The sequence below is a fragment of the Lissotriton vulgaris genome, unplaced genomic scaffold, assembly GCF_964263255.1.
Source record: "Lissotriton vulgaris unplaced genomic scaffold, aLisVul1.2 SCAFFOLD_1201, whole genome shotgun sequence".
In the NCBI taxonomy this organism is placed as follows: Eukaryota; Metazoa; Chordata; class Amphibia; order Caudata; family Salamandridae; genus Lissotriton; species Lissotriton vulgaris.
In genome coordinates, this window is record NW_028254650.1 from 384,814 (window position 1) to 412,277 (window position 27,464).

General features: G+C 44.3%; 1 pseudogene; it reads left to right on the forward strand.

Annotated features, from left to right (window-relative positions):
* The first annotated feature begins 21,589 nt into the window (after window positions 1–21,589).
* Window positions 21,590–25,435, forward strand: LOC147659478 (uncharacterized; annotated as a pseudogene).
* The last annotated feature ends 2,029 nt before the right edge of the window (window positions 25,436–27,464 follow it).

A 27,464-nucleotide genomic window follows, 5' to 3' on the forward strand; every position in this document is an offset into this window, starting at 1 on the left:
CATAAATGACATTGCAAGTGTTACAATAAATGAAAGATTTCATTTCGAAGGAAATGCCATAATGAAAGAAGTTACGTGCCTCAATTGTATATTCACAGACAGTGCAGTTGCCACATTTCACATGTCCCAACAATGGTGGAAGTCCCCAGTTAGATTCTATAGTTACTCTGGGTGTGGGGGCTGGTAAAGCTGCCCTGACTAAGTGATCTCTCAGGTTTTAGTTTTTCCGGAAGGCAAAGAGTGGCCTCTCTAGGTTGACCGGGCCTGCATTTATAGTCGGCCAATGTTGGAGAATAGACTTTCGGATTTTATTTGAGACCGGGGATAAGGTGGTTACACAGGCTATCCTTTCTGTCTTGTCCCGTGTCTTTGGTGTTAGCAAAGCATCACGAGGACAATACCATGCCCTTTTGGAAGCGGTTTTAACTAACCTTCTTGGGTAGCCACGTGTTTTTAATTTGTTGGCCAAGATATTCGCTTCCCTGAAGTAGTCTATATTGGATGAGCAATTGCGCCTTATTCTTAGAAATTGAGAGAAGGGCAATGAGTCTTTCAGAGCTCTCGGGTGATTGCTGTTATAGCTTAGGAGAGTATTCCGCTCTGTAGGCTTTCTGTAGAGGCGTGTTAACAACTCGCCTTCATTGTGATAGATTATTAAGTCCAAGAAAGCAATTTGTGTTTTGTCGTGAGTCAGGGTGAAGGTTAGGTCTGCACAGTTATTGTTTAGCAAATGGAGGAACAAGTTTAGTGTGGTAATGTCAAGGTTCCAGACTATTATTATGAGAGATGAATTGCTTTTCAGCGTACTGATGGCGTCTCTCTCCTGCCGTGAGATATTATATGGAATGTAGAGTTTTTTCTTCTCTATGTCACACAGATCTTTTTGGACTAGTTTTTCAAAAGTTATGATTTCAGATGGAATCATACTGGCAGTGGGTGAGAAAGTGGATGGTTGGGGGAAATGTGTATTGGAACTAATAGAGGGTGAGGGGTGTAGCTGGAAAAAGGCTTTGAGACGAATCAGTCTAAAGAATCTCAGCAGCTCAGTCTGCAATTCCATAAAGTTGGGGCGGATGGTGAGTACAAAGGACAGTCCTTTTTTGAGGAGGTCTAGTTCAGGGCACTCATCGATTGTGGCATACAGCCCGATTCGCACAGGTCATCGAACAATGTTTGCAAGTGGGGGATCAGTACGTCCAGGAAGGCTTTATAGAACCCCACCGTCAGCCCATCCGCCCCCGGAGCACTATTAGCTCTCATGCTTGTCAATGACTCCATTATTTCATCCTTCTCTATAGGGCACATTAGGAATTCTCTATGTGTGTTCGGGAGCTCAATGTGTTCTAAATAATCCAATATCTCACCTCCCATCGCCCTACTCTTGGACGAGTACAGATCTGCATAATACTGCTTGAACCTGCGTGCGACATCTGTCTCATCCGTAAGAACGTCTCCTGTCTCTGACCGAACTGACGTAACCATTGTCCGGCCCCTCCTCCCTTTCAGGATTCTCGACAAAACCGAGCTTGGTCTGTCACCTTCACCATATATGCGCGCCTTTGCGTACTTTCCCATGTGCTGGATCTCCCTGTCTGCTTCCTCATTGAACTGTTCAAGTATTACTTTGATCTCCTGTTCCGTAGCCGCATCCGCATCCGCCTCCCCCCTCTGCCGTTCCTCTAGTTGACCCAGCTGTTTCTCTAGATCGGACACACGTTGCCTAATGGACCGAAGGACCCCTGAGTGCTTGGATATCGCTACGCCTCGGATGTAGACTTTAAATGCCTCACATACAGTTTGAAAGCTGTCCACCGAGCCAAGATTCGTCTAGAAAAATGTGTCTATTGCCTCCGCTATCTCCCCCCTGAAAAGAGGATCAAGTAGGGAATAGGGCGGAAAGTGCCAGGTGATAACTTTCCTAGGGGTGGCAAGGACCAATAGAAGTGGCGAGTGATCAGAGAGCGTTCGCGGGAGTACCCTACAGCACCTCAGCAGGTTCATCAATGATGATGACATAAGCCAATAATCTATTCGGGTATGAATATTGTGGTAGGCCGAGTAATGAGTGTATCAACCCTGTTCTGGGTGGCCCGCCCTCCAAACGTCTTCCAAGTCTAAGCTAGTTATGGTGCAGTCTAGCTGTCGCGCGGCGGCAGAAGGCCTGCGAGCTGGGCCAGCCGATCTATCTAGCCTCGGATCCAGTACCAAGTTAAAATCCCCTCCCCATATGAGTTGCATGTGGCGGTAAGTGCCGGCTACGGTCTCCCGTGACTCATAAAATTCTGGACAATCGAAGTTCGGCCCATACACATTGATTAGCACCAGGTCCAACTCGTGCCCTTTACAACGGGTTATCACAAAGCGACCTGCCGTGTCAGCATTCAATAGTTCTAATGTATATTGTGATTTGGGGTTAACCCACGTCAGTACCCCCCTAGCATGCGATGTAAAGCCCGCCGAAGTGGAGTTCCCAGTGAGTCCCCTGCAGCCTAACATTGAGCTATTTGGGGGAAGATGAGTCTCCTGCAGGAGCGCAACATCGATCTGCTGTCGTTGCAGATAACTCAGGACTTTCCGGAGCTTCCGGTTATCATTAAGACCCCGGACGTTCCAAGAGAAGGCCCGGAATGAGTCAATCGTCCGTGGGGCTACCGTGTCACCCAATACTGTCATCCCCCCTGCAGCAAGTCATAACGTCAGCTCCAATTTCACACATCCGGTCAGAAGTGCCCCCTCTATCATGGTTACCTCCTTTGCAGTCTCTAGGTAGTACGTGTGCTCACCCTCTGTGTGTGTGTGTGTACTAAGCAGTGTGCGCATATCTACAAATCCCCCCAACCTCTCAACGGAACACCCTCGCGTCCAAACATTCCCCCCTTCACCCACAGCTGACCACCCCCAAACTGGTCAAACAGAATGTAGAGCCCCCCACCCCCCACCAAAACAAATGGCCCCAAACGGTGGTGAGAAAGGTGCACAGCACTCGTGGGCAGAGGTTGCTTCGCAATCAAACGATACCAAACTGTTCCATAAGTCCAGTCACCGCTCCGCCCCGCCTCCGTAGTGCCAAAAGGTATGCCTCAGTGTGAACCCGTGGGCCCTCCGCTACTCTCTCAAACCATCTACTCAGTGTCACTACTCACATATTGAGCTATAGCATCCAGGACCGGAGGCCCAGGCCCATCTCAGCAGGCCATGCGCTCCACCCGGGGACCATTCTTGCTTCTCAGATGCGCCCCAACATAGGGGCAGTGTGACTTTACGCCTCACCTCCACTTCACAGTTCCGCAGGACCTGAGCACCTCCCGTCGCAGCAAACTCCCTGCGAATGCAGAATAAATGACAGTAGCTAACACCCAGTGTCCAACAAATCGCGAAGTTGCCGCCCCCTCCCCCCGCAACACAAGACAGCTTATCTCAGTCCTGTTCATCCAGCCGCCCATCCAACTCCTCCTCTGCTGGGACAGTAGCCGAGTCTTTGCGGTGCGCTGGCGACCACTCCTTCAGTGAGCGCTGCAGTGCCTTTGGGTCAGTAAACAAATGGGTTTTCCCCTGCCGATTCACTCTCAGTCTGGCTGAGTACAGCATGGTGTAGTCTAGGCCCAGCTCCCGCAACTGCCGCTTGTAGGGGACAAAGTGTTTCCTGGCCTCCTGGACCCTGGTGGTAAAGTTTGGGTACATCGAGATCTCCGATCCCTCATATTGCAACAACTTCTTTTCACACGCCAGGTGTAGTGCCACATCTCTGTCTCTATAATTTAACAGTTTTGCAATTATTGGGTGTGGGTGGGGCTCCCAGACGTGGCCGGGGTCCCAGCGAGCGATGCGCCCATTCCATTACAAATTACGGTGACCAAAAGCTTCTCCACAAACAGTTCCATGTTCCCCGTGGCGGTCGTCTCCGGCAGGCCCGTTATACGGAGGTTACATCTCCGCAAACGAGCTTCAAGGTCCTCCGCTTTGTCCTGCAGGGTTTGCATCAGTTTTCCAAGTTGTTTTTGCCCCGAGTCCATTTCAGTGTGGTCTTCCTCCACCTCAGTGATCCTCCTTTCGGACATATCTAATCTCTCGGCATGCTTATCTAGGTGTTCCGCCATCCTCTCCATCCTGTACGTGAGTGCGTCAATTTTTGTGCCTAGCGAGGCCATGATGGACTGCAAACCCTTCTCCATTGCCATTAGTAGGCTTTTAATGTCCGTGATAGGGTCCTCCGATGGAGCCGTGGGCGCGTGTTCCTTTGCCTCTCCAGCCGGGTCCTGGGATTTCGAGCGCCCCTGCTCAAAGTTCATTTTAGTCTGGTATCCGTCATTTCTCCCCATGCTGCCCTGTGGATTCCGCCAGATGGGTCTGGCCACAACACAACGCAACAACCCAGTGCAGATAGTGGGTTACACCGGCCCCCTGGGGCGCCCCCCTAGATCTAGGGGCAGAGTTTGCGTATGGGTGCCCGACTGAACCTCCAGGATGGTCCCCAATCCAGCTGCAGCAGCGTAGCCCCGTGCTCCTTCAGGCTGCTCTGTGGGGTGGCGTCACTCTCAATCCAGCCTCTCCCGCCTCAGTTCAGTCGCAGGGGCAGGCCAACTCACTCACGCCGGCAAGGACCTAGGCATCAGCACCGCCCAACGCAGGGCCCCAGGCGTTCACAATCTCGGGGACCGGGAGACCAGTAGACGGCAAGACACTCACAGGTATGGCAGCGTTCGGAGGAAGACGACTCTCACCCCCAGGACCAGCAGCCCGATCTCTTCGAGTTCCAGGCGCCCCCTCCTGTGATACCTCACCAGCAGAGGGGCGCCGCAGCCGCCTACTGTGCTCTCCTACCAGGCTTTAGAAGGGGGGGGCGCCTGCCCAGTCCACCAAAGGCTTATAGGCCCCCCTAGGGACCAGCGTTCTCGCACCAGGGCCTCCAGGTTTACCTGCCCCCCATCACCGCCAGTGATGGTACAGCCGCTACAGGGGTCCCAGCAGGGCTCCAATGGCGGCGAGCTTGGGCCTCTTCAAGCGCCGTCACACCACTCAGGGCGAACGTGCCTCTGTCGTTCAAGGAGCCGGGCCCAGCTCCGATCCAGTCTCTCTTCAGGTGCCTAGAGGGTGGAGGGGGGCAGCCCGCGCCACCCGGCACCACCGGTGTTCATTGTGCCTGTGCGGCCACCTCAAGGAACCTGTACGGTCGCCACCGGTGCAGGGCAGCCACGCTCGCCGCATGCACGGCGACGCAGCACGGACCGGCCTCAAACTCCAGGCCGCTGCTTCACACCCCGCACTTGAGGCACGTCCAGTCCGCCAGCACACCGGAACTAGGCACCGCAGGGGATCCGCAATGGCTTCGTTGGCGTCTGGCAAGCTCGCTGATAACAAGGGCGATGTTCTTGCCTCACAGGGAACACTATGAGGGCAGGATAATGTAGGATTAATGGCACTACTCAGCGGAGCTCACGGCTCAGGCTGCCATTTCGCTCGCCGGCAAGCTCCACCCCCCATCTGAGTCTTTGATATTTATAGAAACTTTATGAACACTGGATTGGCATGCTTATATCATCTTATATGGTGCTCAAACTTATTGTATTGAATACAGGAAGATAAGGCCAACTTTCTGGCCTTGGGTGGCTGCCCTGCAATTGTCCAGAGTTCTAGATTCTTTGGTATCACCCTTGACAATCATCTAAACCTCTACAGTCACATCACAGCCATGGTCAAAAACACACAACACCATCTCAGGCAGCTGTGGGGCATCAGACAACCGATCCCAGAACAAGACCTCATAACTGTGGTGCAATCCCTCATCCTCTCCAGACTAGATTACGGAATTGCCCTTCTCTTAGGCAATGCCAAAGTTCATCTAGGCCCACTGAGAGCAACTCTGTATGCAGCAGGGTGCTTCGTGTTAGGTTTCAAGAAATGTGACCACATATCCCTAACCCTCCAATGGCTCCCCATTGAAGCTTGGGCCAAATTCAAAACCACCTGCATTACCCACAGAGTGTTGCACTCCTACTCACCCTCCTATTTACGTGAGAAACTGAAAATCTCTGGAGCAAATAGGGGTTCCAGAAAAACCCAATCCCTGCTTCTTGAACCCCTCGCCTTCAGTCTAGAACGGTACATGAGCCAGTCATCCTAACAGCCTGCATAGCCACCTTTCAAAAAAAGGACCTCAAGTTCCTCTTGTTGAACAGACACCCTCGACCATACCCAAGTACTCTATCCAGCATACAAACTAACTTCATTGTGTATCCCCACCATCTTAATAAATGCTTGAACCATGTACGTCCCTTGTCCAATTGCTACATTTGTCCTGGTCGCAGCTAAAAGTCAATATGTCTGAATGTAATTATTGTAACTGTAACTTGTTGTACCCTTGTATCATGGTATTACTGTAAAGCACTCTGATGCCTTCAGGCCATGTCCGCGCTATATAAAAATGCAAAAATAAAATAAATACAAATAAATGATTAACTACTTTTTGAGAGGCGGTGAGCCTGAGACACACTCACAAATTACAACTAAAGTTATAAAAATCTACCCTTCCTCTCCATGTCCTGTTTTTTTGGCTGTGTCTTCGACACTCACCGAAAAGTAATGTACGTATCTGTGGCTAAGCTGTAGCCTGCTGGAGTTTCAGGGGTGTTGTGAACTCCCTGCTTTAGCAGCTAGAGAGGATGGGATTCTTTATGTATCTCTTCTGCCTGCAATTGAGCAGACAAGCTCATAATTAACGTTGTAAAGGAATACAGCATCAATATTAGAGCAAGCAGGAAGAAGGAAGAAAGGAAAATGGTTAAAGGGAAAGAAGGAAGGAATATTGAAAGGAAGAATGAAAGGAAGGGTGGATAGATGAGTGGGTAAATGAGTGGATAAATGGATGATTGGGTGAAAGGGTGAGTGAATGCATGGGTAAATGGACAGATGAAAGGATGGATGGATGGTTTCAGCAACTCCAACAGGGAGCAAGTCAGGGGGATCAGTGAGGCTTAGCATGACAGTTACCTTGCAGACAAAATAGGCTCCAGTTCAGTTCCTGGCTCTATTGGCAAACCACCATAGACATCAATGGAGTGGTCCTGAAGAAAGGGATACAAGATGCAGAGAATGCTGATCCAGTCGAAGGGGGGACCCTGGAGCCACCCTTGGTCCATGAACACAGTGGGGTAACTTTAACCACATAGGATGATGTTCCTTGAAGTCCAGGTGAAGTCCAGTCAAAAACCACTTGCCACTGGTGCACTGGACTCTAGTCAGAACAATATCAGCGGTTCCCTTTAACTACAGCTATTGTCTGTCTTGGGTGACCAAACTGCACTTTGACAACTCTCCCAGTTCCAGTAGACTAGGGTGCACCTTATGAGGGTCAAGGTTCGGTCTCATGGGCTGCAGTTCAGCAGTCAGCTTAGGTCAACAAATTGTGGCTACTAACTTGGTAAGACAGCTTCTTCAGCATTTGTGACCCTGGAGCTCTAATCGAAAGTCAGCCAACTGGCTCTTGAAGTTCACCTCTTCTGTCTGGGACTCAAGGAATGACGTTTGCTTGAGTAGGGCACCACAGGCACAGTCCTCTCTTTGCTAGCCCAGGAGCAGTAGGTATAGTTCTATCTTTGTTGCAGCCTCTGTTTTCCAGGTCAAAGGTGCAGTGGGTCAGTTCGTCTTCAGTCCTCTCTTTAGTACAGAAGTGATATGAGGACAGGGTGCCAGTTTTAAGCCCACAACTTGCCTTCTGGGATGTGGTGACTATTAGCCAATGGGCTACCAGGTCATTTCCAGCCTTCCTGCAATGTGTGGCACCTAGCTGTCCCAAAGTGAAATATTCTACCCACTTCCAAGAAGGCAGGACCCTTCTCTCGGTGTGTGGAGTGTGGTAGCCCACACTAGAGTTGTGGCTACCTGAGGGCTACAAGCCCACAGCAAAACATTGGGCAGCTCTTTTCCTATGCCATTCTGTCTACCAGAACAAAAGAGCAGTCCCTCTCGTGTGTGTCCACTATTTACCTTCCAAAGACGGCTTCCCCTTTGAAGTTCACCTTTTGGGCTCACATTCTGTATGGCTTCCTGCCAGGGTGAGGTAACACCTCTTCTAGCAGCAGGCCTCTATTGTGTCCTTTCCTGGGAGTTGTTCACACCTGTCCCCAGAAGGACAGAAGGCTGTCTTGCCAGCATCTGTGAATGGCCACTGGAAACAGAGTGGCAACTTTCTAAAGTTGCCTTTTACATAAATTGTATATTAAATTTGACTTGGGAATCAAACAGGTTTAATGTAACAATTCCTTTGATACCTTGAAGTACCAACTTTAGTAGTCCAGTTCAGGAATTAGCATAGCTGAGTTGTCATAGTATAACCATGTACTCTCCACTGGGCTACTAGCCTTTACACAGTAAAAACAACAATTTGTGGTTTTTACAGTTAGGGAATTCAAAAATATATGTTCTACTTTTTAAGCCAGAACCCTGGCTGAGGACCCGATAGGTCGACCTTGGGTGTGACTTATATATATTAAAAAGGGAGGTCTGGACATTGTCATTAGTTTAAATGGCAAAGGTGAGTTAGCTGTCTACAACTTCTCTACCAGTCGTAGTGGCAGTCTGAGAGACATGTTTTACTTTGTCACACTTATAATGGCACAATAAGTGCTGCAGCCCATGAGGGACGCTTCAGCTTGCAGGCCCTGGATCACCCTGGTACCATATACTAAGGACTTATAAGTAGGTTAACTTGTGCTATTGGGTTCACGCCAATCAAACATATACTCTTGAGGGTCAGAGCACAAACACTGAGGTTTGGTTAGCAGGTTTCAGTGCACTCTCAGAATCGAAAAGCCAGCAGCATCAGTCCAAAGCTTTGTGGAAAATCACGTACAAAGAGATATAATAGACATTTTCTCACCTTAGTCCTACACCCTCAACAGAAGTGGAAAAAAAAGAACATGGCACCTCACCGTACCTTTTTCTAAATATCAAGACCAGAAAACGCTGCCCTAATAACTCAAATGAAATTTAACAGGAAGAAGCATGAGATTGATGGAGCAAGGTGGAGAAACAACATTTTGTGTACCCCTTGTGAAATCACACTTCGATAACATGTAATCTGAACTAATGGAGTGGTGCATCACTAATCAACCTAGAATAAAAAGTTGAACATACACATACATGTGGGAATTAATCTCTACTTATGTTGCAATTATAACTAACTAACTATGTAATTTTGTCGTGTCCTGTACTAATATGCTGCATTGATATAACGGAATGAAGCATACATGGGCTTTTGTCTATGTATTTGTGACTAGAAAAGTGGACCTAAGAGAGTATTTTACGCATAAATCTTGCTTATTTGCTAGGTAATTATTAATAGGGAAAATCGTAGTAAGGGGGGAGGTAAACAGAAAAGCTATTTTTCTTAAATTAACGTTTATTTGTGTTTGTTTCTATGATAGTTCCCATTCTGACTCGAGAGGCCTGTGACAAAATGGAGTCACTGGTTTACTGTGACAGCAAAAGACAGAGTGCATGTGCAGCAGAAGAGATGAGAATGAATGCGGACTGCTTGGGCCTGTACGGAAGAGGTTCTAGGCTGCTGTGGCCTGGAAGTTTAGATGGCTGCCAATTGATGAGAGCAATGGTTCTGAATGTGAGAACTTTGCTTGAAGTTGCAAATTAAGGAAACTCGACTAGGCCGGACTATGAAAGACAATGGGGGCATTAGAAAACCCTGACAGGAAGAAAATGTATAATGTGACGATGAGGTTATGCTCATCCACCCCCAAACTGACCAATGAGGGCCCGACTTTTCTCTAAAAATTACTCTTTTAAATAGATAGCCCTAGTGAAAAAGGTATAAAAAGTGCTGATTTTACCAAGTAAAAAACTTCTTCTTGATTTCTACCAGAGATGCTGCTGGATTGCTGATGTTCCTGTGATTTAAGATTCTTTCTGACTTATAATTTTTCTTAGCAGGAATGGCACTTTAGTGAGGGATTTTAGTTAGGGAGTTAGGAGAATGGATTTGGAAACTGTCTGTCTTTTGCTAATATTTGCGTTCTGACCTTAAAATGTTAACGTTATTTCTGAAATTCTCTAAAATAAATGAAATTAACTGTTTTGAACTAAGCTTCCGTTTAAATGTCATTTGAAGATTAAATAAATAAATAAAAGAGAAGAAACTTTTAGACATGTTAAATTTGCTTTAATAAAAATTAGATAAATGAAGAATTAAAGCTGGTCTTGAGTTTTCCTACGCCTGAGTTTTTTACTAGCAGACCCATCGACCCTTATGGCGATATGTCTAAATGTATATTTTCTGATGATAAAACCATGGTAAACTCGTAAAAACTGCAGGTGTAAATAGTATAAACATTTAATTAGAATTTAGACATTTCGCTATAATACAGCAGCTCTCCATTGAGATTCACTGTTCCCTAGAGTGTGGTAGAAGATTGTGTGTACGAAACTCACAGTGATATGTGCCCCACTGGTGAGTGAATGTATGTTCTGGTGTTTCAGGGACAAGTGACATGGTTTCAGAATTTTTTTTGGAGTAGCGCAGCATCAGTTATAAGCTTGGTAGAAGAGTAGTGGTTGCTGTAGAAATTAGCTAGGATTATGTATAAAGTGCTAAATAAGAGTTTTGTTGTACAGAATTATGACTAACATCTATTGAGTTTGTATTACGTTATATGTAGTCCTGAAAAGGCTTCTGAGTATTGCGTGAAGCTGGTCACTCTGTCTGCAGGCAGAGGAAGTGTGGCAATGCAGTCGCACATCCCATAGTGTGTTTAAAAAAAAGTAGTATTGTCGTATACTGTGGTGGTATCGTCGTATATCACTGTTTAGGGACACTAAGTGTGAAAGGATAAATGTATAGTGAGGACAATCTATAAAGTCTTAGCCTTCAAGTTTAGTGATTATTGCGTATCCTGGTTTAAAACTTACTGTTCGGAGAGTAATAGAGCTTAACCCGAGCTTGAGAGAAGGGTAAAGTAGAGGAAGTGGTGCTACTTTATCGGCGAATGTAAAAATTCTGTGGTAGAGAAGAGGTAAGCGCTGTCTACTGGAAATACAGAATACATGTGCGATTGAGAACATTCTATCACTTTTAGAGAAACAGACAAATGGAGTTGTTTTGTGTAAGTTACTAACCGATTTTGTAAAATAGCTTGTAAATACGACTTCTTGAAAAATCCTGTAAAGGAGGGGTCAGTCGGCGCTGCAGAAGCCGGAGCGCTGGTGACGTCAAAAGTGTCGCGCTGGGATTGGTCTGCATTACCGAGACAGGGAAAAGGCTGATTGGTGCATCACGGAAAGCAGCGAAAGCTATTAGTTAAGCACTGCATAGATGTATCTTGTTCTAATTGGTGCGTTAATGTAAACCTTGCTGTGATAGGTTGGTGTTACGAAACAGCAACAGGGAAGTACGCAATCTTTTGAAAGACAGGGAATTTACAGAAAAATGGATTACTATTACGGAGAGGAAAAGAAAAAACCTTCATGGTTTAAGAAATTGAAAAATGTGTTTGGAAAGGATAAGGCGATAGTCACAAGAGAGGGAAAATTGCTTCCTCCGCCGAAAACGCCTGCTTCCTACATGTTGTCAAAATATGGTTACCATACATGTGTTTAATGAGAAAATTGGACACGATGTACCAGAAATGATGGTGTGTTAGCCTTCCTGGAAGGAGGATCTTTTGATGTGGCAGTTTTGAGAAATTTGAAACAAAAGATGATGAATCTTGACCCAAGACACAGACCAATTCAGTTTGAAGCTTTAGTTGAATGGGAGGATGAGATGCATGAATTAGAAAGCGAAAGAGTGAAAGGACATGTCAGACCAAGAGGTAGATTTCGAAATTTATGGGGAGAGACACATGAGAGTAGAATGCGTAGATGGAGAAATGCTGACATGTGTGATGGCATGTTTCCAGTTAGATTAGTGAATGATTATGAAGGGCGAAAATGCACAGAAAAGAGGAAAAACATAGAGACAGGGAAACAATGTTATGGTGACAGTGAATCAGAGGATGCTGTATTAGAAGAATTAATAAATAGGAGACCGCCACCATATCAACCAGGTTCTTTATGGATTACACCCAATGCTCCATCGGCAGATAAGAGAAATAATGTAACTGTCAAGAGGACTAACCTGTACTCCTGTGGTCTGTGGGGGCGATCTAGCGGGGGTCTTCAGAAGATATGTTCCCAACTCCCAATCGCCCCGGCACCCAGAATCCTCTGAGCCCAGGAACGAAAGGGAAAGGGGAAGTGGATAACAAACAAGAGAGACTGCCACACCCTGGTGTCGTCTAGATTGCGATGTGTTGAGGACACCTGCAAAAGTAACCACACATTAATACGTCCTCTCAAGGCTTGGAGTTCACAATTCACAGTTCACAGTTCAATTGACCTTTTACTCTTCAATGACATCACAGTTTCAAGTAGTACCTGATAAGAGTGTGGATTGAGCTGCTCTCTTTTGAAGACTCAAATAGCAGATAGTGGAAGAAGACTTTACTCCAGTGGAAGCCAGGACATCACTTGGTGTGAATAAGGATATAACCTATATGCGCATATATTATAACCCCTAAACACTTCTCCGACTGGATACAGTTCAGGGAAGAAGTAGTTCCGCAAGGTAGAGAATCAAGCTCCAAACTGGAATTCCGCTATATGATCAATGTTTGAGTCTCTGTGGTGATTAGAAGGCTGCTCTGATGATTTAAACCAACGAAGTCTCGTTAATGACTCTTGGCACTAGAGTTCATAGGTGCGACTGCTTGGTAGAGTTCAAAGGACTAAGTCGCTAGACAGAGATGCTGCGAAGGAACTGAAAAGGCTTGAGTTCTGACGAGGACTAAACACAGCATCACTTGATAGTCTCTGAAATTCCAAGCGCTAATATCATACAAAGGATGCGCTAGACGAACTCCATCGAGGAAACCAAAACTGGAAGATAATCCGCTAGGAATAGCCGAAGCGGCTTACCTCACAACTGTCGAGGCGAAGGGTCAAAACAGGAAAAACTGCGACTCAGGGATGACCCGTGACAGGCTGAGAGGAATCAGACAAGAAGAATCTTCACCAGATGACGAAATCCAACGGAACGGCAACCAGAATGAGAACCTAGAAGAGGTTCTCCGGAATGCTGCCGCTCGCTTCAGAATGACGGTTGAAGTGCGCAGTGCTCAGGGAAAGCGCGCACGAAATGGCCGCTCGAATTAAGAAAGGCTAGAACGCTAACCTTGCGCTAGAGCGGCACAACGCTGACTTGACCAGCCTGTTATACCGTTCTTGAATCAATGAGTTTCTGCAACCACAGGAACGGTAAAACCAGGGAAACTTCTTGAGTCTTATACCTGGCAGTGGAGAACAGCGTGTTGACACCAGGGCGGGCTTGACAGTACCCCCCACCAAAACCCCCCTTCCAGGTTTCAAAGGGAAAGTCTTGTGGAATGCTGCCACTAATCTTTCCTCGGGACCATAACCTTTCCAGTCTACTAAGTAGAACAATTTTCCCCTCTTAAGCTTGGAATCTAAAATTCTTTTAACCTCAAACTCTTCTGAAGACTGGATCGATATTGGTACTGGAGGGGCTTCCCGCCGTAGTTGAGGCGGACTTTTCTTGACCAAGGAGACATGAAAGGTGGGATGGATTTTCATTGTACTGGGGAGGGAGACTCTTACACTGACAGGGTTTATCATCTTGACCACCGGGAAAGGGCCCACAAACCTCGGTTGGAACTTCTTAGTCCCCCCAAGTCTCATGTGTTTAGTAGAGATCCAGACCAAATCTCCCGATTTAAACTGAGGACTGTCCCTTCTTTTACGATCCGCTGACCTCTTATAATTAGCCTTAGCCTTAGAAAGATTAGAAAAGGCCAACTGATAAGCTTGTTGTAAGTTAGAAAGAACCTCTTGGGCAGCCGGAACCTCTATATCGACTTTTCCTACTCTCATGTTAGGATGCCTCCCAGAATTCAAAAAGAACGGGGAGAAACATGTGGCAGAATGGACTGAAATATTGTACGCAAATTCCGCAGTACTAAGTAAGGAAGGCCAGTCGCCTTCCCGATCCATAAGGTACAAACGGAGATATTGTTCCAAATCTTGGTTCACCCGCTCGGTCTGTCCATCCGTTTCCGGATGAAAACTGGTAGACAGACGAGAGTCCACTCCCATTCCTTTTAGAAAAGACCTCCAAAAACGGGACACAAATTGGGGACCACGGTCCGAGATCACAACCTTGGGAATACCATGTAACCTGACCACATGTTGGACAAACAGTTCCGCTAACTGAGGAGCTGTCGGCAGGGACTTTAACGGAATGAAGTGGCTCATTTTGGAAAACTGATCCACCACCACCCAAATAGTTGTACTCCCTTGACTGGAGGGGAGATCAACAATAAAATCCATAGAGATGGTATGCCAGGGAGATGGGGCCACTGGGATGGGTTGGAGTAAACCTTGTGGGAGTTGTCTCATGACTTTTCCTTTGACACATTGCTCACAAGTGGCTATGAACTGTCTTACCTGAGCTTCCATGCCCGGCCAAATGAATTCTCTCTTGATCAAATCCAAAGTCTTTGCAACTCCCTTGTGGCCAGCTAATAGATGGTCATGAAACTGCTGAATTATTTTTACTCGAAGATCTTCGCTGGGAACAAACACCTTTCCCGACTGATAAGGCTTTCCTTCCTTGATTTCTCGGTCAGGACCCTCTGTAATCCAATTTTCAAACTTCTTTTGGGAAAATTCCACACGGATCCTGTCTTCCAGATCGTCTTCCACGGAGGTGGCCACAATCTTTTCGGTGGGAATAACAAAACTCTTCGCCTGGTGCTCAGCTTCGCTTCCAAACTCCAACCGGGACAAGGCGTCTGCTTTTGCATTTGCTGCTCCGGGCTTATAGGCTAGGACAAAATCATAGTCTGCAAAGAAGAGTGACCACCTCAGTTGTCGAGGAGTTAAAGTTCGCGCGGACTTCAGAAACTGGAGATTTCGGTGGTCAGTGAAAACTGTAATGGGATGTCTGGCTCCCAGAAGATAATGCCGCCAGACCTGAAAGGTGTCCTTGACCGCTAATAACTCCTTATCAGCAATTGAATAGTTAATCTCTGCAGGGGTGAGTTTTCGTGAATGATAGGCAACTGGATGAAGCTGACCAGTGTTCTTATGTCGCTGAGATAAAATTCCTCCAATAGCTAAATTCGAGGCATCTGCCTCCACAAAAAAGGGAACATTCAAGTCAGGATGCTGAAGGATAGGTGCTGTGGTGAATGCCCCCTTCAAAGATTGAAAAGCCTCTTCCGTTGCTGACTCCCACACAAATTTTTCGTTCTTCCGCAACAATTTAGTTATGGGGCTCTTCTTACTTGAAAAATCATGAATGAATCGTCTGTAAAAATTTGCAAATCCAAGGAAACTTTGTATCTCCTTGACTGATCGAGGAGCTGGCCAACCCTTGATGGCTTGCAATTTGGTGTCATCCATAGACACCCCTTCAGGCGACAGAATGAATCCCAGAAACTCTACTTTGGACGAATGGAAAACACACTTTTCAAGCTTCACAAACAGCTGATTCTCAAGTAATCTTTCCAGAATGGCTCGTACATGACTCACATGCTCTTCTCGACTGTTTGAAAAAATCAAAATGTCGTCAATGTACACAACTGCGAAACGATCCAGATATTCCAGAAGAATGTCGTTTACAAAGTGCTGGAACGCAGCTGGGGCATTGCAGAGCCCAAAAGGCATCACCTGGTATTCAAATAATCCCAGCCGGGTGCGGAATGCAGTCTTCCATTCTTCTCCTTCGGCCATGCGAACCAAATGATAAGCTCCTCTGAGATCTAGTTTTGTGTAAATACATGCTTCCTTGACCTGGTCCAAGAGCTCCAAAATGAGGGGCAAAGGATAGCGATTCTTTTTAGTGACCAAATTGAGCGCTCTATAATCAATGCAGGTTCGCAAAGATCCATCCTTCTTAGGGATAAAAAAGAGAGGAGACGACACTGGAGACTGGGATGGCCGTATAAATCCATTGGCTAAATGTTGTTCGATGTATTCCTTGAGATGCTCATTCTCAGGTTCTGAAAGGGCATAAATGCGACTGCATGGAAGCGCTGCTCCTGGCTCCAATTCAATGCGACAATCGTAAACTCGATGAGGAGGTAACTTCTGCGCCTCCTGTTCATTGAACACCTCCTTCAAGTCAAGGTACTCTTCAGGAATCTCCGGAATCTCCAAAGAGCAAATGGTTTGAACTTGATCTGCCAAACTAGAGGACATGGACTGATGAAGTTCCATTGGAGAAGATGCTTGACAATGTTCTTGACAATATTCTGATGACATATCCAGCGTGCGCTTGGCCCAGTCAATTTTGGGATTGTGTTCGGTGAGCCAAGGCAGACCAAGAATTAATTGAAACTGTGGAGCGTCTATTAAATTGAATCGCACCAAACTCCGGTGGTTCCCTGGACCTAATACCGTGATGGTCCCCGTATCTGCTACAATGGGCCCAGAAGACAGGTTTGTTCCGTCAACAGCTCGTACGGGCTCAGGCTTTAATTTCTTTTCAAATCGAATTCCCAAGGATTTAGCAAATTGAATATCGCAGAAATTTCCAGTAGCTCCGGAATCAATCATAATTGAGATGTTTTGGTGAACTGCTTCTCCAAACTGAATCCTACTGGACAGAATGAGATGGGGTGCTGAACATTGTAAAGTGTTGGCCAAAGACTGCGATTTTGGAGCTGACTCTTGTGTCGCTTCCACCAGTGCAACTCCGTCTACTGGTGGAGCCGATCTTTTACCAACGTAGACTTCTTAGGCCTCTTAGAACATTCGCGAACAAAATGGCCCGGTAGGCCACAATACATGCACAGCCTTCCTGCTCGACGCTTCTCTTGTTCTTCCATGCTGAGAGGACCCCGCACTGATCCGATCTGCATAGGTTCCTCAGCCTGAGTGACTTCCTGACTCTTACTGACTTCGGTTCGAGCTCGATCCAACCTTGGCGGAACCGACCTGAAATCCTTGCGTCTCTCACTCCGCCTTTCTGACTGCCGCTGATCGATGTGCAACACTAAATCGATTAACTCCGACAAATCCGTTGGTCTCTTGGGAATCTGAGCTAGACCATCCTTGAGCTCATCTTTAAGTCCCCTGTAGAAAATGGCGGCTCTCTTGGCAGCGGGCCAGTTGGTCTCTACGATGAGTTGATTAAATTGCGCAATATAAGCTACCAGCTCCTTATTGCCCTGTCTTAGATCCAACAATTCATTGTCGGTGGCCTGTGAAATGGTCCTTCTATCGAAAATGCGTAGAAATTCGGCTTTGAAGTCTTCGAACTTGTAGAGTACTGGATCATCTGCTGATACCAAGGGTAGAGACCATGCTGCTCCATCTCCACTCAGATAAGACAGAACAAAAGCCACTTTGGACTGATCTTCCTTAAACAAAATGGGTTTGCACAAAAAGTGCAACGAGCACTGTGTCAGGAAAATTTGGGCCTTATGAGGATCCCCATGAAACCTCTCAGGAGGAGCTAAAGGAATAGTAGGTGACATGGCATGTACTACTCGGGTAGTTAACTCTGAAGAAGACGAGGACGGAGCAAAACTCTGAAACTTTGATCTTTCAAAACTGGGACTTGGACTAATAGCTAACTCGTCTAATCTTTGCCGTAAATAGCTAGTCTCCTGATTTGACTTTTTAATCTCCTCCTGAGTGTCGCTTAACTGTTTTTGCATGCCCTCAAGCACCGAGGTCAAAGCCTTCATATCCCAACCCTCAGCCATCTCGCCCAGACAGAAGGCACAATGTGTCTATTGGGGCACTTCAATCTGTCAAGAGGACTAACCTGTACTCCTGTGGTCTGTGGGGGCGATCTAGCGGGGGTCTTCAGAAGATATGTTCCCAACTCCCAATCGCCCCTGCACCCAGAATCCTCTGAGCCCAGGAACGAAAGGGAAAGGGGAAGTGGATAACAAACAAGAGAGACTGCCACACCCTGGTGTCGTCTAGATTGCGATGTGTTGAGGACACCTGTAAAAGTAACCACACATTAATACGTCCTCTCAAGGCTTGGAGTTCCCAATTCACAGTTCACAGTTCAATTGACCTTTTACTCTTCAATGACATCACAGTTTCAAGTAGTACCTGATAAGAGTGTGGATTGAGCTGCTCTCTTTTGAAGACTCAAATAGCAGATAGTGGAAGAAGACTTTACTCCAGTGGAAGCCAGGACATCACTTGGTGTGAATAAAGATATAACCTATATGCGCATATATTATAACCCCTAAACACTTCTCCGACTGGATACAGTTCAGGGAAGAAGTAGTTCCGCAAGGTAGAGAATCAAGCTCCAAACTGGAATTCCGCTATATGATCAATGTTTGAGTCTCTGTGGTGATTAGAAGGCTGCTCTGATGATTTAAACCAACGAAGTCTCGTTAATGACTCTTGGCACTAGAGTTCATAGGTGCGACTGCTTGGTAGAGTTCAAAGGACTAAGTCGCTAGACAGAGATGCTGCGAAGGAACTGAAAAGGCTTGAGTTCTGACGAGGACTAAACACAGCATCACTTGATAGTCTCTGAAATTCCAAGCGCTAATATCATACAAAGGATGCGCTAGACGAACTCCATCGAGGAAACCAAAACTGGAAGATAATCCGCTAGGAATAGCCGAAGCGGCTTACCTCACAACTGTCGAGGCGAAGGGTCAAAACAGGAAAAACTGCGACTCAGGGATGACCCGTGACAGGCTGAGAGGAATCAGACAAGAAGAATCTTCACCAGATGATGAAATCCAACGGAACGGCAACCAGAATGAGAACCTAGAAGAGGTTCTCCGGAATGCTGCCGCTCGCTTCAGAATGACGGTTGAAGTGCGCAGTGCTCAGGGAAAGCGTGCACGAAATGGCCGCTCGAATTAAGAAAGGCTAGAACGCTAACCTTGCGCTAGAGCGGCACAACGCTGACTTGACCAGCCTGTTATACCGTTCTTGAATCAATGAGTTTCTGCAACCACAGGAACGGTAAAACCAGGGAAACTTCTTGAGTCTTATACCTGGCAGTGGAGAACAGCGTGTTGACACCAGGGCGGGCTTGACAGTAACCCCAAGGCAAATTTTCACATTTTAGAGATGTACCAGAAAGAGTAGAAGTGAGATACAACCCAAATACCTCAATAGTAGAATCAAGACTTTTCGGTAACCCTAAACAAAGTCATGAACAAGAGAGTGTTAAAAGAGCAGAAAAACAAGTTGAGGAACAAACAAGTACTGCAGAGTATATACGAACTACAAATGAGTTAACTGAAAAGATACAAGAGCTTACGAAAAATATAGAAGCAGTGACAGTCCCAGTGACGATAGGGCCTGTGATTCCAGTGTTTGAAAATCAGAGAGTAAAAGAACCAAGTCTAACAATCCCATTAGGGCAGGGCTTACAAAAGCTGAACAGAAACATTTATCCAGGTTTGTCAGCAGTTAAACGAGTAAATAATGTAAATCCGCCTGACTTAACTTTTAATCAGAGTTTACCGAATAAATATGCAAGTGGAGCAGAATCTGACTCTGCTACACCAGAAAGGAGCGTAGAGAAAATAGATTTAACGCAAACCCCTGTAGGACCATCAGATCAGGAACTAAGTGATTGGATTAAAACTTTAAAATGGAAAGAGCTTGATTCAAAAGTACTGGATGTAGCGAGATTATAAAAGTTGACATGGAAGAATTAATTATTGGAACAATCGGAACAGACAGACTAAAAACGTACCAAGATGATGAACTGATGTTCATGTGTAAAAGTATAACTTGGAAAGCAAAGACAGTGCATGATCAATTGGAGGGATTGGCAAATGAATTTGGAGTGAAGTTTACCAAAAATAAAACATTGCAGAAATCCTATAGAGTAGATTTTTCAGAAAAGGACATTGAAAACATGGATACTGCTGGAAGACTAACACAGATAAAAGAGTTAATTGTGATGTTGCGAAAATGGGGAGATGTGAGTAAATGGAGAGTTAAATGGGCAAAGAAGAAAGAGGAGATTAGTGATAAATCTACCCTAGCGTTTCCAGTCAGGGAAAAAGAGGCAGTTGCAAAAGAATTCCCCATGAAAGAAATAGCTGGAGGAGGATATGTACATGTTCCTTGGAGCAGACAGGATATATTATTGTTTACAAATGATTTCCCTAGATTGAGAGAAAAGCCAGTGGATTGGTATTGACAGGTGCATCGATTTGTGAAAGTTTCAAAAGTACTATGGGTTGATTTGGATGGATTATTCGACCTAGTTGTGCCAGCAGACTTATGGACTGAATGTAAAATATCTGTAGATTGGCCAAGAGAAGAGTACCCCCGTGACAAAGTGACAGGTGCCCCATCACCAGATGTAATGCGAAAATACGAACAAGTGATTGTGTTCTTGAAGAATAAAATTCCACCAAAATAGACAGACTAGGTTAAAATAGATAGGACAACCCAAGAGCCAAAAGAATCTGTACATGCATTCTATGAGAGACTGTTGTTGGTGTTTAAACAGTACAGTGGATATGAAGAATTAAGTGAGAAAGACATGAGTCACTTTGTATACCGATTTGTGTATGGATTGAGGCCGGAAATTGGAGACATGATCCGACATACCTTAATAGGATGGCAGTCGAGCACAGTAGATAAGGTTTTGAGAAAGGCCAAATATTGCAGTGAAGAAATTGATGCAAAGCAAAAGAAATTAAAAGAAAACGCTATGTGGGCACAGGTGAAAGTGGCAGAGCAGGTAGCGCAATTGGATAATAAAGGCACTGATGCAAAACAGGGAAAACCGAAAGGTAGTTTTGGAAAACCAAAATTAGTAGGAAATATAGAAGAATTGAAGAAGAAATATCCCTGTTATAATTGCGGCAGAATAGAGCATTGGAGAAAAGAGTGTAAGTATCCACCAAGAGTTAATCCAGAAAACACATAATTGAATCCACAGGTGCAGTATGAGGTAGACCAGCAGCAACCGCAACAACAGCAGATAGTAAATCAACAAAGTCAGGTGCCACAACCGCCACTTCAACACAGTGTAAACAAACAGAGATACAGTGCAGAGACAGGATTCAGCGGAGGTGAGCAGGTAACAAGACCACACAGAGTGAATGCGTGTCCCCATTATTGGTTACAGGAGGAGGGTGGAAGTGAGTCGGATGAAAGTTTCCGACGGTACCTGAGAGAGGGAGAAGAGTGTGTGCTTGGAGCCACTCTTGAGGTAGATCAGTCTGGTCCATTTGTGAATGGAAAGGTGAATGATGTAGAAATAACTTTCCTAGTGGACACGGGTGCTACCCGTTCCACTGTTAGATCAGTGGAAGTCCAAAATATTCCTCTCTCAGGAGACAGCATCCAAGTTGTAGGTGTAGCTAACAGACAAATAAAAACACCTTTGACTCAACCAGTTGAAATAGAGATTGGGAATTTCAAAGACATGCATCAATTTGTGGTATGTGATAGTAGTCCTGTGAATCTGTTAGGACGAGATATCTTTTGCAAGATGAACTGTGCCATATATTGTTCACCAGATGGCATAGAATTGCAAACCCCAGATGAAGATAGCCTGTATAAAATGACTATGCTCATGGTTGAGGCTGAGCAGAATAAATTGTTCCCTGTGTTTGACCTAGAAAAGATACCCGATGCATTGAAAGAGACAGTGAAAGAGAAAGTATGGGATTTCACAGGAGAAGATATTGGGTTAATGGAAGATGTAGACCCTGTAAAAATCTCAGTAAAAGAAGGTGCAAATTACCCGAATATTCCCCAGTACAAAATGACTGCAGAAATAATCGAAGGAATAACCCCAGTGATTGACAAGATGATTGAGCAGGGAATACTGAGAGAAATAGAGAGTAGTCCTTGTAATTCACCAATAATGGGATTGAAAAAGCCAAATGGAACCTTTAGAATTGTGCAAGATTTGAGAAAGGTTAATAAGATAGTTGTCCCATGTTGTCCAATTGTACCAACTCCAGCAGTGATTTTATATCAAATTCCCCATGATGCAGAATAGTATACAGTCATAGATCTGTGTAATGCGTTCTTCACAGTTCTATTGCATCCAGAAAGCCAGCCAATATTTGCGTTCCGGTTCGGAGATCGTATTTTGACATGGTGCCGAATTCCTCAAGGGTATACTGAAAGTCCATCAATCTTTAATCAGTTGCTGAAGAAATCATTAGAGAGTTTGAGTATGCCTGGAGAGTCCATATTGGTTCAGTACATTGATGACCATTTGGTGGCATCAAAGACAAAAGATGCATGCATAATTGATACTGTTGCATTGCTGAATGATTTGGCCGAAGAGGGACATAAAGTGTCTCTATCAAAATTACAATTTTGTCAGAAAGAAGTGCAATACTTAGGTCATAAGATTGCCAAAGACAAGTTACTGCAGAAATAATTAAAATGATACAGTGAATTAAACCACCAAAAACTCAAAGGCAAGTGAGAATGTTTCTGGGAATGGTAGGTTACTGTAGACAGTGGATTAGTGGATTTTCACTAATGGCAAAGCCATTGCAGAGGTTGACCAGAGCAGATATCAGAGACCCTATTGTTCTGACTAAAACTGAAATGGAAGCATTTGAGCAGTTAAAAATGAGTCTCTGCAAAGCGCCAGCTTTAGGGACGACAAATTATGAAAAAGAATTTGAACTGTATTGCAGTGAACGGGAAGGATGTGCATTGTCAGTATTGATTCAGAGACATGGAAAACTGAGAAAGCCAATTGCATATTTCTCAGCTGTTTTATACCCTGTTGCAAAGGCATTGCCAGGTTGTTTGAAAGCAGTGGCAGCTACAACTGTCAGTGTAGAACAAAGCGAAGGGATAGTGATGGGTTTCCTGTGAGGGTGTATGTACCTCACTCAGTGGAGATGCTCCTCACTAGGACAAAGACTCAATACCTGACCAATAGCAGGATCACCAAGTACGAAAAGACAATTCTAGGAGCAGAAAATGTGGCAATTTCTTGATGTGTAAATGTAAATCCTTCTACACTATTGCCTGATGTCCAGGAAGTTGAGGTAAGAGGTGAGGTTGATCACAAATGTTTGGATGTTCTTGAATACTGTACCAAACCAAGACCAGATATCAGAGATGAGCCCTTATCTGAGTCTGATTATGTGATGTTTGTGGATGGATCTTGTCTGAGAACGGATGATGGTGCTTTGAGTGCAGCTTATGCCGTGTGCACTGTAGAAAAAGTATTGGAAGCATCCTGTCTGAAAGGGATCCGTTCTGCTCAAATAGCGGAATTGATTGCTTTGATTCGAGCATGTGAATTGGGCAAAGAGATCAAGGTCACCATAGTGACTGACGGTCAGTATGGCTTTGGAGTTGTCCATGCTTATGGGCAACTGTGGTCCCAAAGAGATTATTTGACTTCTGAAGGATCTCCCATACGAAATGCTGAGTTTGTGAGAATGCTAATTGATTCAATTCAGTTACCAAACAAAATTGCTGTGGTCAAGTGTGCAGAACACAAAAAGGGGGATGACTACATCACCCTAAGGTAATCGTTATGTTAACTCAATTGCAAAATAATGTGCAAAGAATTTGGCTTCAATTAATAAGGACAGAGAGAAAGAACATGTTCCAAGTCCTTTAATGCTAACCACAGTAGTTGAAACTTGGCAGGAGGTGAGGCAAATGCAGGAAGAGGCAGATGAGGAGGAGAACAATACATGGTTAAAAGCAGGATGTAGACAAAGAGAGGAAGATGAAATCTGGGTTTATAAAGATGAAAGACCAGTAATGCCTGATAGTATGATCTCAAATATGGCATGAGCATACCATGGTCAAGCTCACATTGGGAGAGATGCCAGGTTGCGTCTGTTTAGACAAACGTGGTACAATCCCAGATTCAGGATGATTGCAGAGAGTCTGTGCCAGATGTGTCTGGTGTGTCAGCAGATCAATCCAAACAGGAAAACAATTGTGAGTCTGGGAACCATAGGACGGAAGGGAGGTCCATTTACACTAATGCAGTTGGATTTCATTGAATTGCCACCGTGTAATTGACTCAGATATGTTCTGGTGGTCGTCTGTTTGTTCTCAAGGTGGGTGGAAGCTTTCCCCACAAGGAGGAATGATGGAATAACTGTTGCAAAGTTACTTCTATGAGAGATTATACCTAGATTTGGCTTTCCGGTGACCATTGAAACGGACCGTGGTCCCCATTTCCAAAATGAGCTCATACAAATGGTATGTAAAGCAATGGATATACGCCAAAGGCTACACTGTGCTTACAGGCCTGAGGCTTCAGGAGTGGTTGAGCAGGTAAACGGGACTATTAAAAACAGGATTGCAAAAATGTGTTTGGCGACAGGATTGAAGTGGCCAGATGCCTTGCCACTTGTTCTGATGACGTTGAGGAGCATTCCTGACAGGAAAACTGGACTGAGTCCACATGAGATTCTGATGGGTAGAACAATGAGACAGGCATATGTACCAGTTGATAAGTTGTTAACTATTAATGATAACATCATACTGGATTACTGCAAAAACCTGTCTGATGTAGTGACTTCTGTGTTCCATCAGGTGGGAACTGATTCAGACACGAAAGAGAAAAAAACAGCTCATGACCTAGTGCCTGGAGACTGGGTCCGAATCAAGGTGCACCGCAGGAGAAATTGCTTGGTGCCTCATTGGCAGAAACCACGACAGGTTATCCTGGTTAGCACAACCGCAGTTAAATGTGCTGGAGTGAAGAGGTGGGTTCATGCGAGCCATACAATCTGTGTGCCTGAACCTGAAAACCCAGACGAAGGTAAAAGTACCACTGATTCAGATTCTGAAGGTGAACCAGAGGAAGGTCCAGATTCTGAAGCTCGACAAGAACATCGACATCTGGAGGTTTCAGAGGCTAGTTCTAGTGACGGAGAAGAAGAAACTGTTCAAGTACCAAATTCTGAAGATCAATCTGAAGATCAAGAATTGGTAGAAGAAAGCACCAGTGAGGACATTGAGCAGAACAGAGAGAAAACTGGTGATCAGAAAAACTCTGAAGAACAGTCTGTAAACTCAGAAGACAGGAACAAAAATCCTGATACTGGAAAAGCGGAAGTAACTCACGACAAGGATGAGATTCCAAGTACCAGTTATGGAAATGTTCCTTACAGAGTGAAAGAACTGTCAGAAAAGAAAATTGACTCTGGAAAAGACAAAGACGTTGTGAAGTTTATTATAAATGAAACTGTCGAAGACACTGAAAGCGAAACTGACGACAGTGCAGATGAAACTTCAGTGAGAAAGAGTCCAAGGAAAAGGGCCTGGAGAGTGGAACATAACACCACAGAGCCTAAGACAAAAAGATTCTGTAAAGGAGATAATTGGCCTAAGAAAAATGATGAGCCGAAAATTAAACTGGTTAACAGAGAAAGAAAGCAGGAAGAACAAGTGCATGAAATAACCAGTCAAAGAGAGTCCTTGGGAAAAAAGATTGAAGTGGTACACCGACCAAAAAGAGTGAGAAGACCAAATCAGAAGTACAAATCACCTGATTGGACATATATTGTTTTACCGTTAATTGAAGAAGTAAACAGTAGCCAAGAAGATTTGAGTTGCCCAAAGACAAGTGGGAAAAGTGAGTAAAGAGATGAATTGTTGAAAAAGACAACCGTTGCTCAAAGTATAAGATAAAAAGAATAGATCCTGAAAATCCTGATAAAGAAAAAAGTATTATAGAGGGAAGTGGAAACTTGTAAGTGACATAAGGTTGGAGAAAACTTGTTAGAGAAAACAAAAATAATAGTGTAATTGACATAAGGTCGAAGAAAAATTGTTAGAGGTAACAAAACTAACTATAAGTGACACAAGGTCGAAGAATAATTGTTAGAAAAATCACTGTGTACATTTTTTTTTAAAATGGTGAATAACGAGTACAAGACGAAATGTTCTATATTATAAAATGGTGTAGGTTATGCATGGTTTGCACTGGATTATTAACAATGATATGGATAATTTTGGCTATTGTAATTCCTTTCCAGGATAGTTTACTGAAATTGAAAAAGAATGTAAGTTCAAGTGAACAGGAGACAGAGTCAAAGTCTAACAAACAGCATGTATATAGGCCGGAAGTACATCAGGATAGCTCAATAAGTGACTTTTCGAAAAATACTTTTTCAAAATTGTTATCAGAGTATATCAGGACAATGGATGCAAGTGATTGCTATGTGTGTGTGAAATTGCCTGCATCTGTTTCTGAGGGGGTGACATACCATCACCTTCCACTTACATATGGGATTACATGTAGTGTGATTGCAAGCCTGTTTTACCAGACAGGTTAATTGGAATATCATTATTCCAACTCAGATGAAGTATTTGCAAAGGTAAAAATTGATAAGACACTGAATAAAAGAAAGCCTGCTACAGTTATGAGAGAATACTTTCTAGAAATTGATGAATTAAGTCATGACTATGCTTTTAAAAATAATCTGACATGTAAAATGAGAGTGGAAGAAAAGGTATTTTTAGACATGGTTGAGGAAAGAAGAATAGCTTATAAGCGCAAAGAAAGGGTGAAACATGAGAAATCAAAATATTGGACATTCAATGATGAAAATATTGATGAGAGAAATGTGAATGTAGCTATAAATATTGACACTCCACTAATGGGAAAATTTTGTATCAGGAGAGATAATACTGTTTACGATAATTATTTTGTGGGAGCAAGTCAATGTAAAGATACCTATAGAATAATAGGGGGTTGGGGATTTAAAGGAGGAGATGATCCAGTTTTTCCTGGTGTTTATTTCATTTGTGGAAACTAAGCTTATTATAGATTGCCTGACCATTGGTATAGGACATCCTATGTGGGTTTGGTCTATCCAAAAATCTTTCATGTAGATAGGGGAACAAATGGCATACATGAGATAGGTAAACCGTTAAGACGTAGAAAAAGAGAGAGTGTTATAGAAATAATAGGTGATGTTTTTGGAGCACTGATACCAGCAGTGGGAATATCTTTCAATGCAAACCGAATTTGAAGATTGTCAACGATAGTAGATCATTTGTCAACAGACACAGCAGGTGGATTCCTAATGGTAAACACCGAAATGATTGCTATGAGAACTATGGTAATGCAAAACCGTCTTGCTCTTGATATTATATTAGCAAAAGAAGGAGGAGTCTGTGGGATATTGAAGGTGCAACACTGTTGTACCTATATTCCAGATAAAAGTCAAAATATTGAAAAGTACATAACAAACATTACAACGTTACATGGAGAAATTGAACCACTGGAGGTTGATGGTATTCTCTATCGTCTTGGTAGAAGTTTTACAGCAGTTAAACATAGGTTTCAAGAAATAGGTAGTTCAATTATAGGCAAAATACTAATTCCAATAGTATTAGTTATGTTAGTGATAAGATTATGTTGCATATACAGAAAAAGAAGGAATGTTAGAAAGTCATTAAAGAAGATAATTCAAGTGAAACGA